The following is a 9,021-nucleotide window of genomic DNA, read 5'->3' as shown; positions in this document are numbered from 1 at the left end:
ATTTGTTTACATATTATTTGTTAGAGCAATAAAAAGACATAATTAGTGAGGAATATAGATGTACATGGATAATAACATCCTCATTAATTTAAAGTTTTATTTCACAGATATATTTTGACAACATTAGAATATCTCTTAGAAATTAAATGTTTTATTAGAAAGAAATAAAAAGATATTTTTGAGAATTTTGAAATCCAATAGTAAAAACTAAGTGCTTTAATGATGAAAAATAGTGTTGCCATATACATTAATTTCCTGCACTAAATTACATTTATTTAGTGACTTACATTTATTTATTAAAGTAGTTACTAAAAGGTTCTTTATTTTGAATGGTGGATGAGTTCTAAGAATTAAGTAAAAATTTAAAGAAATATTTTATATGTTGGAAATTGTTACATGGTACAGTAAACTTATCTATAACCTAAAAAATCATGAAAATGAAACAACAAAAAGATTTAAAATAATTATTTTACAAAACTAATTGATAGTTGATTTACTGGGTATGTTTGAATCCACAAGATAATGAAGTAGAGGTCATTTATGGAGGAATAATGTTGGTTTAAACTTTTAGAAAGATCCTTTGGGTGTCATAGTAAGTGAAAATTACTTTAGTTGTCTGAGTAATTACAATAAACCAAGTAATATAATTTAATAATTCAGTAAATGGACTCTGTTCTCAGAGAAATAGGATTCAATTCTGGCTTTGAAACTTACAACGTGTGACTTTTAAAAAGTTACTGTCAAGTAACCTACTTTACTAATCTAAGATGAAAACAATATGTAAGACATTGTGCGTATGATACTTTGCACCCCACCTGACACACAAACTCTCAAAAATGTTAATTATCTCAATTATCATTTTAGTCACAATTTCTGTGTGATTATTTCTGATTTAGTTATATCCTGTAAATCAATTGAATAAGCAGAAGTCTCTGTAATCAGTATGGTAGACCTTTTTTGCCAAGCTTGTTCAAATTTTTAAAAGTATTTTGATTGTTTATAATGAAGTTTACTTTAACATTTTACAGAAACTACCTCATCCTGACATTTAGTAAAAATCAGGCTGCTTTTATTCAATCTAAATAAGTGTGTAAGGAATTGTTTTTGGTCTTTATCATGCAATGAATTGCTTTTTAAACATCTATTTATAAAGATTGGACAAAATATAAATTAACATATTGTTACACACAAAAAACACGCCTTGTGCCAATTATAAAAATCCAAAATGAATTATTCCTTGTCATGATGTTTGTGGGTTCAACATTAAATTATTTAGATGTACAAACCCAGCTATGCATGTGTGTATATGCATTTGATGAATTTCCTACAGGCAATAATTTGAATAGTCTCAGAAATAATTTGAATAGTTTCAGAAATCTGAAACATATTTCATATTTTATTATTTTAACATGAATTATTCTAATTAAAAGCACTTTCTCTCTCACATAGAAATATTAATCATAAAAAACACTAATTTTCCACTTGATTTGTTGTATATTAGTTGACCTTCAATGCATCACATCTGGGTGTTTACTTGCCCCACTGTCTGAGACAGGCTGTTAGAGAGACAGGAGAGTAGTGACACATACCTTCTGTCAACCAGAAAGTCATCCATCCTTTAGTGGGGAAGCCAGGTGGCTCTCAAGAAATAGGCCTGCTATAGATTAGTAACACAAAGAGAAATTTAGAATTATAAATTCAGGGCCAAAATAAACAATATGTTACCTTCACAGACTGCCCTGTGAAGGCTCAGAGTGAAATGATAGTGGAAAAAGTATCTCATCAAAGTGTCACTTCAGGTTTGAACAGGAAATTCTCACACTAAACTGAGTCAGTTTATCTCATCACACATCTCCAGAATACAGGAGACTTTGGGCTCCAGCTGAAAGGACAAAACACCTCTAAGTGTGTCATTTAGATTGTCCATTTACAACTGCTTCTGGGAAATTGTTTTCATGTTGTAACATATGGGGGACATCCTTCACTCAGTGTTGCCTTTGTCCTCCCAGACATCCTCTTTATTCGCCAGTGATGATGAATCACAGCCTTCAGATGCATCAGTGACAGTGATCATGGACCTCCTACATCCTAGCCACTCAGTCCCTTTGCCTCTTCATCTCCATGTGACTTCTGCACTGTGCCTCAGCCAACCACACCATGGTAACCCACTGGTCTTTGTCATATGTTTATATGTTTCATCTCAGAAGTGTCTTTTTTACTTTATTTATTGGGGTGACATTGGTTAATAAGACTATATAGGTTTCAAGGGTAGCCCTGGCTGGTGTGGCTCAGTGGACTGAGCACTGGCCTGTGAGCCAAAGGGTCACCAGTTCAATCCCCAGTCAGGGCACATGTCTGGGTTGCAGGCCAGGTCCCCAGTAGGGGGTACATGAGAGGCAACCACACATTAATGTTTCTCTCCCTCTCTTCCTCCCTCCCTCCACCTCTCTCTTAAAATAAATAAAATATTTAAGAAAAAGACTATATAGGTTTCAAGGTAGATTTCTCTGATACTTCATCTGTATATTGTATTGTGTACCCACCACTTAAACTCGCATCAACTTCTGTCACCACATATTTAGCCCACTTTACTTCCCTCTACCACCCTTCCCTCTGGTGACCACCATACTGTTGTCTGTGTTTATCAGTTTCATTTTCATATCCCACATATAAAGTGATTCCACTCAAAATTGTGTTACTAAGGACTCCCACCATCCACAAATACCCTTATCTGCATAGCTAACTTGTTCATCTCTTTCAGACATGAAAATAGAATTAGCCTCTTTTTGTTGGCATTAACCTCTCTAGACTTGTCTCCAATTCCATTTAGCTCTGATGTGTCCATCTGCTTCTTCCTTCTCCTTTCTTCATATCTGGCTTGATTCCATAATAGTTTTCACTTCTGCCAATACACAAACTTCTTGAACTTCTTTTGGTCCCAGTGTTCAACATAATCATGATCATATAATGAAATTAATTATCTTTTTCTCTCTTTGGGTATCTGAGAAGCCAAGTGCTATTAAACAGGTCAGATTTATTACGATATAAATTCATTGTCACTAACATGAAATTGCTTTAGATGTCTGGTCAAGATGGAGGCATAAGTAAATGTGGTATACAAATCCTTCCATAGCCACATCAAAATTCCAACTAAACTACAAAACAATCATCATTTAGCCCCACCTAAAATCTAGCTTAATGGAAGTCCTACAACAAGAGATTTAAAGAAGAAGCCACATCAAGACTAGAATGAAGGAGGAGATGTGGAATAGGCTAGTCCCATACCCACATATGTCAGACAAAAATTGGGAGGGATCTTGGGTGTGGAAATCCCCCTTGAGGAACAAAGGGTTATAGCTCCATACCAGGCCTCCTAGCTCAGAGTTCCAATGCCAGAGAAGAAGTCCCCATAACTTGTGGCTGTAAAAACCAGCAATCCAGTGGGGATTGTGGCCAAGAGAGATGGAGGACTCCTGGAGTTCTAGGCAGTCCTTCTTAAAGGACCTATGCATGAACTTGTATGGACTCACTCCCTCTGAGCTCCAGAACTGGAGCAGCAGCGTAAAAAGAACCAGAGACATGCAGGGAGGAGCTGAATTGTCTGGCATCTGGGTGAGAGGTGGGGAGGCAGCCTTTTGCCAGACAAAGTGCTAGCAGAAGCCATGGTTTTTATTCTGAGACCACCCATGCATGCACAAAGCTGGGAGGCAGGAGCCATATCTGAGTCTCCAGCAACCTGGCTCACACTGTTCTCCCAGCACTGGAGATTCCCAGATACTCCAATCCAGCCAACATGTGGGCCCTCTCAGGCCATTTACAGTGGCTTTATTATGCAAATGACCTCTCTTGCTTCATGCTTTCAACTCTCCAAAAATCTCTCAGACAAGTAGCATCTGGCTTCTGTGTTCTCTGTACATCTTCCTAAGTGGCCCCAGGCCCAACACTAGCAACAGTGAGCCTTGGTTTACATCTTGGCTTCTGCTGGGCACCTCTAAGCCCAGCACAAATAACAGCTATCACTCCGTAGCTCATGCTGGATGGTCCCAGACAGAGCTCAGAAGATGGTTCACCTTCTAGCTTCTGGGAGGCTCCAGAACCAGTGTACCCAGGGGACAGCTTTAGACCTCATGGGATAACAACCCTTCTACCACCATGAGCCACACACTCCAGGGGAAGACCGGGTGAGCACCCAAGTCCCACAGAAGCAAGTCCTGCTTTGTAGGACTGGCTCCTATACAGCAGCTCCTCCACTGTAATTGTAGCTGGTTCTCACAGCCAATTGGCCTGGGGGTCAGTCCCTCCAGTAATGCCAAAACAGTCAAGACACATCCATAACAGGACACAGGGGTGCACCTGCAGCACCCAGGTCAGAAGACTATGGAGGCTTCACCGCTGGGTTCTTCAGGACACAGAGTACATAAAGCAATTCTACTAAGTCTGAGAGATGTAGCAACTCTACCTATTACATAGAAACAAATACAGGGAAGTAACCAAAATGCAGAGACAAAGAAATATCCCAAATAAAAGAACAACCAAGATTACGGTAAACAGCAAAGCTGCTGTTTAGAATCAAAAGATACATAAAGATTTTCCCAGATAAGAAAAAATTCAAGGAGTTTATCATTACCACACTAATATTGTATGAAAGATAAAAGGGTCTTCTTTAAGAAAAAGGAGAAAAGATAAAAAGTATAAACAATAAAATGTCAATACATACATGTTTATCAACAATTGAATTAAACAAAACAGTATAAATGAATAAGCAGAACAGCAGTAGAATCATAGAAAACAAAGTAGAGTTTGATGGTTGCCAAATGGAAGAGTGATTTGGTGGATAGATGAAAAGGTAAGAAGATTAAGAAGTAAAAATTTGTTGTTACAAAAATAGTCATGAGGATGTAAAGTACAGCATAGGGAACATAGTCAATAATATTCTAATGGCTATATATGGTGTCAGATGAGTAAGAAATGTACCAGGATGAGCACTTAGAAAGTTATGTAATGTTTCAGTGTGTAGAACTGAAACATACAATATGTCAACTGTAATTGAAAAATAAAAAAATAAAAATAAGAAAAAAGTAATTAATGCTGATAGGAGCTCTGCCACATTTTTCAGGTCATCATTCTTTCACATTCTCTGAAATTAATTTTATCACACATTCCCATTCATAACAAATGTCTGACTCTTCCACATCCTCTCTTATTCTCAGAAGATGACCTACTTCACAGATAAATAGAAACAAACCATCAGATTATCAGACTGAAAATCTGTCTGCTTTCTCCTATGTTGCATGTGTCTTCTCTTCTACTAGAAGGGTGCGCTCTTCTTCCTCTTCCACAAGGTCAATGTCATCAGTATTTGGATCCATCCACTCCTGCTACCCAAGATTCACATGCTATTAATCCTTCCTCTTTCCTTTTGCATATTCAATGTTTTCTTAGTAGTATCCTGCCCAGCAGCTTACCTACTATCTACACCTTCTTTCATTCTTAGAAAATGGAAAGTTCTCAAAATGCTGTCTGCATGTCATCTCCATTTCTTACCTTTATTCTCACTGTTCTAGCCATTACAACCAGGCACCTGCCCTAGTGACTCTGTGGCATCAGCACTCATTTGGTCCCAAGGCATCTTTCTTTACTAAGCAGATCCTTTCATTTCCTGTTTTTGTCCCTTGCTAGCAGGTTTATTTTACCTATTGATTTCTAGAAAAGACCTGGCATAAAACTGAAACATTGAGCTATTGAATTTTTGTAAAAGAGTGCAGTCATAGCATTAGAGCATAGTCACTTGTTTTTATATCATTTGTGTAACTTGTGTCTTAGATTTTATCTTCATTTTTTTACCTTTACATTTTCATATATTTTATATTTGTAATAAAGTTGTTCAAGTACAGTTGTCTCCATTTTCACCCAACCATGCCCCCACACCTCACCCATCCCCACCTCCCTTCCACAAACCTACACCCTTTGGCTTTGTCCATATGTCCTTTACACATGTCCCTTGATGGAACTTCCCCTATTTACCCCATTAATCCTCTCCCCAACCAAGACTGCTTTTATTTCACTTTTAATTGAGCTCCGAATAGCATTCAACACCATATACTGCTCACTCCCTTCTTCTCAAACACTTCCTTCCTTATTCTGTATTTCCTTGATGTCTTCACATTCACTGTTTGATCACCTGCCTATGTACTGAAAATGTTTTCCCCTTCAAGTTTCAGCTCACTTATTTTCTTGTCAATTAGCATCTCTTCTTACTGTTTCAAATATTAACAACTAAAACACATCACCTCCAAAATAAAAACAAAGTAAAAAATATCGTCTTCCCTAAACATGTTCTTGTAACAATAAAAGTCACTATTTCTCATCTTCTTAAAAGAGAATGAAAGCTGAAGTTCTCCTGCTTATCTCATGCTCTGCACATCTGTGTCAATCACAAGGCCCGTCTAATTTTAAAAAGTGAAGGAGTCTCATATTGTCTGCCTTTGCTCTGGCCCTGTCTTTGCAGCTCCCTCTGGTAGCACACCAGCTCCCATCTCTTAGCTCCTGCCACTCCTTTCTTCCTTCATTGAAGGGTCTGTTTCTGCTAATATCAGTGGGTTTTTACATTTCTCTCTCTTTTCTTTACCTACGTTACAATAGGAATTCAAATTTTAATACCCACATTAATTTTTTACTCCCTTAGAGAACTTCAAAATTAGGTCAAATTTCCTTATTAATTTTTAATTGCACATATTTGTAATTTACCTTCCCATTTGTAGAATAACCAAAACTGTAAATTTAAAGTAATTTCTGTGGTTTTGGATAGTCTTTTCCCAAAAGCTCTAAGTTCCATCTTGATAAATTCTATGTTTGTTATTTCTTATCATTCTATGACTTGACATACTGTACACACCCAAAAACACTACTTAAAATTGTTATCAGAAAATTTATTAAAAAATGTTCAAAAACCTGAGTTTGAACAACATGAGATACTTTTAGGGGAAAAAAACAAATTTAGCTCTCTATGCCTAAGAATTTATAAGTGAATGAAATAGTAAACTTAAGTTACATATATGTGGGAAGAAAATAGAAAATTTATTTGTAATCTTTATTTGAGAAAGGTCAAGACAAATGCAAAATAAAGACAAACTATTTATAAAAGACAAAATATTTATAAATTATGTAACAGGTGATAGATATATAGTCACATATATTAAGAGCACTACACATGAATAACCAAAGACAGGCAATTTGGCAAATGGGCAAAAAGTATGAATAGACATTTAACAACCACACACAAAAACACACAAAATTGATTAAAATGCAAAACAAAATTGATTAAAATGCAAAAAAAAGAACTAAGTTCTCACTGCTAACAAGTAAAATGCAATTTAAATAAATTTAAGATCACTAATTTAGGTCATCATATTGGCAAAATTAATGAGCTACTATATCAGAAAACAAATGTTAGGATGGGCAAATGTGTTTGTCAGGATTATGTAGAAAGGTTTGAGTGTGAAAGTCTGCAAATTTGCTCTATACATAATTTTCTCGTACTAAATTTCTCATACTAAATAATGAAGTAGTGGCTCTGGGGAGTCAAAAAAGTACATAATAAGATTTTTAGATATCAATGACTGATGACTTTCAAAAGAGAAATGTTTATAAATGCATTTCATACCATAGTATAGTATAGTCATCAAAAACAACAAGAAATAAAGTGTACACAATGGCATTGAAGCCATTATAATACATATATTTTGAAGAAACAGCCATTTAGTAACTCATTCTGTGATAATGAGAATCACATGATTATGGGGAAAATACCCTGCATTTATTAAAATATGAAAAATATAATTTATGTAATGTAGGTTAATACATAGATATACTGCATGCTACATATTAAATACCATATATGGTATATATATAACATACAGTGAAGTCTGATAATAATAAAATAAATTTCTTCCCAGAATTGTTAATACTCACTCCCCCAGATTTATAACAATGTATTTGCTATTATTTTTTTCCAATTGCCTCAAAAATGGAGCTGAAAAGATATAAAATATTGCTCTGAAAACAAATGGGAACTGGCCATCCCAAAAGAGGTAATGGGTAAGAGAGAAAGAAAAAGGGGATGAGAGAGGGGGCTGGTTGCCAGAGAAGAAGGACCATGCCAGCTGGGGCCTTGAACTGGGAGCCTGGAAACTGATGCAACTGCCCTACCTCTTTCACTCCTCCTCTTCATCTGATCTGTGGGGCCTGAGCAGGGAGGAACCCAGGGCTGAGGTGTCAAATCTGAGACCATCGTATTGTTGTAGGTTGTAAGGATGGAGAAAAAATGCTCTAATTGAAGAGATGAGCACTATTTCCACTAAACGTAGAATTGTCTCCCATGTACATTGTACAAGCAGTATACAAATATCCTAAAGAAGTTCTCAGTTGACCTTCAGGTTTTTAGATGACCTGTGACTTAGCCTATAGGGAAATTCTGTCTATATTAGGTTTTACACTTCTTGTTGACCAGCATTCTCACTGGGCATCTCAATGCAATCCCGTGAACCCTGACAATTCTGGTAACCTGAAGTACCGAAAGCTGTGTCCAGGTCATGCTACACAGTCATAATGACTTTAATGCCTGCTCTGCTTTTCTCTCTCAGGACAGTACAAGGTATCTTACTGTGAATGAAACTTTCAAGTGATTCTGGAATTTCTGGCCTATGCTATCACATAATTCCTGTCAGCTTGGATTTGCAGTCTCAGAAAGTTCACCATAAAGAAGGGAATAGATTCAATGGAAGTAGGACCTGTGATAATTCTACCAACTTTTACAGCCTGTTCCCTTGACCATTTATCCCAAATTTAATCGTGCACCACATATCGAAACCGAACAGCTACATCAGGAAAGCCACCAGACTCTTCACATTGACGTGGCTATCAGCTCACATAACTATTTCAGAATCACCAACAATTCATGAAGTAGCTGGCAATCTTCTGCCAATTGCCAATGCAGCATTCAGAACATTTCAACAGGAGCTC

This window comes from Phyllostomus discolor, chromosome 2, assembly GCF_004126475.2.
Source record: "Phyllostomus discolor isolate MPI-MPIP mPhyDis1 chromosome 2, mPhyDis1.pri.v3, whole genome shotgun sequence".
Classification (NCBI taxonomy): Eukaryota; Metazoa; Chordata; class Mammalia; order Chiroptera; family Phyllostomidae; genus Phyllostomus; species Phyllostomus discolor.
This window is presented reverse-complemented; position numbering follows the sequence as displayed.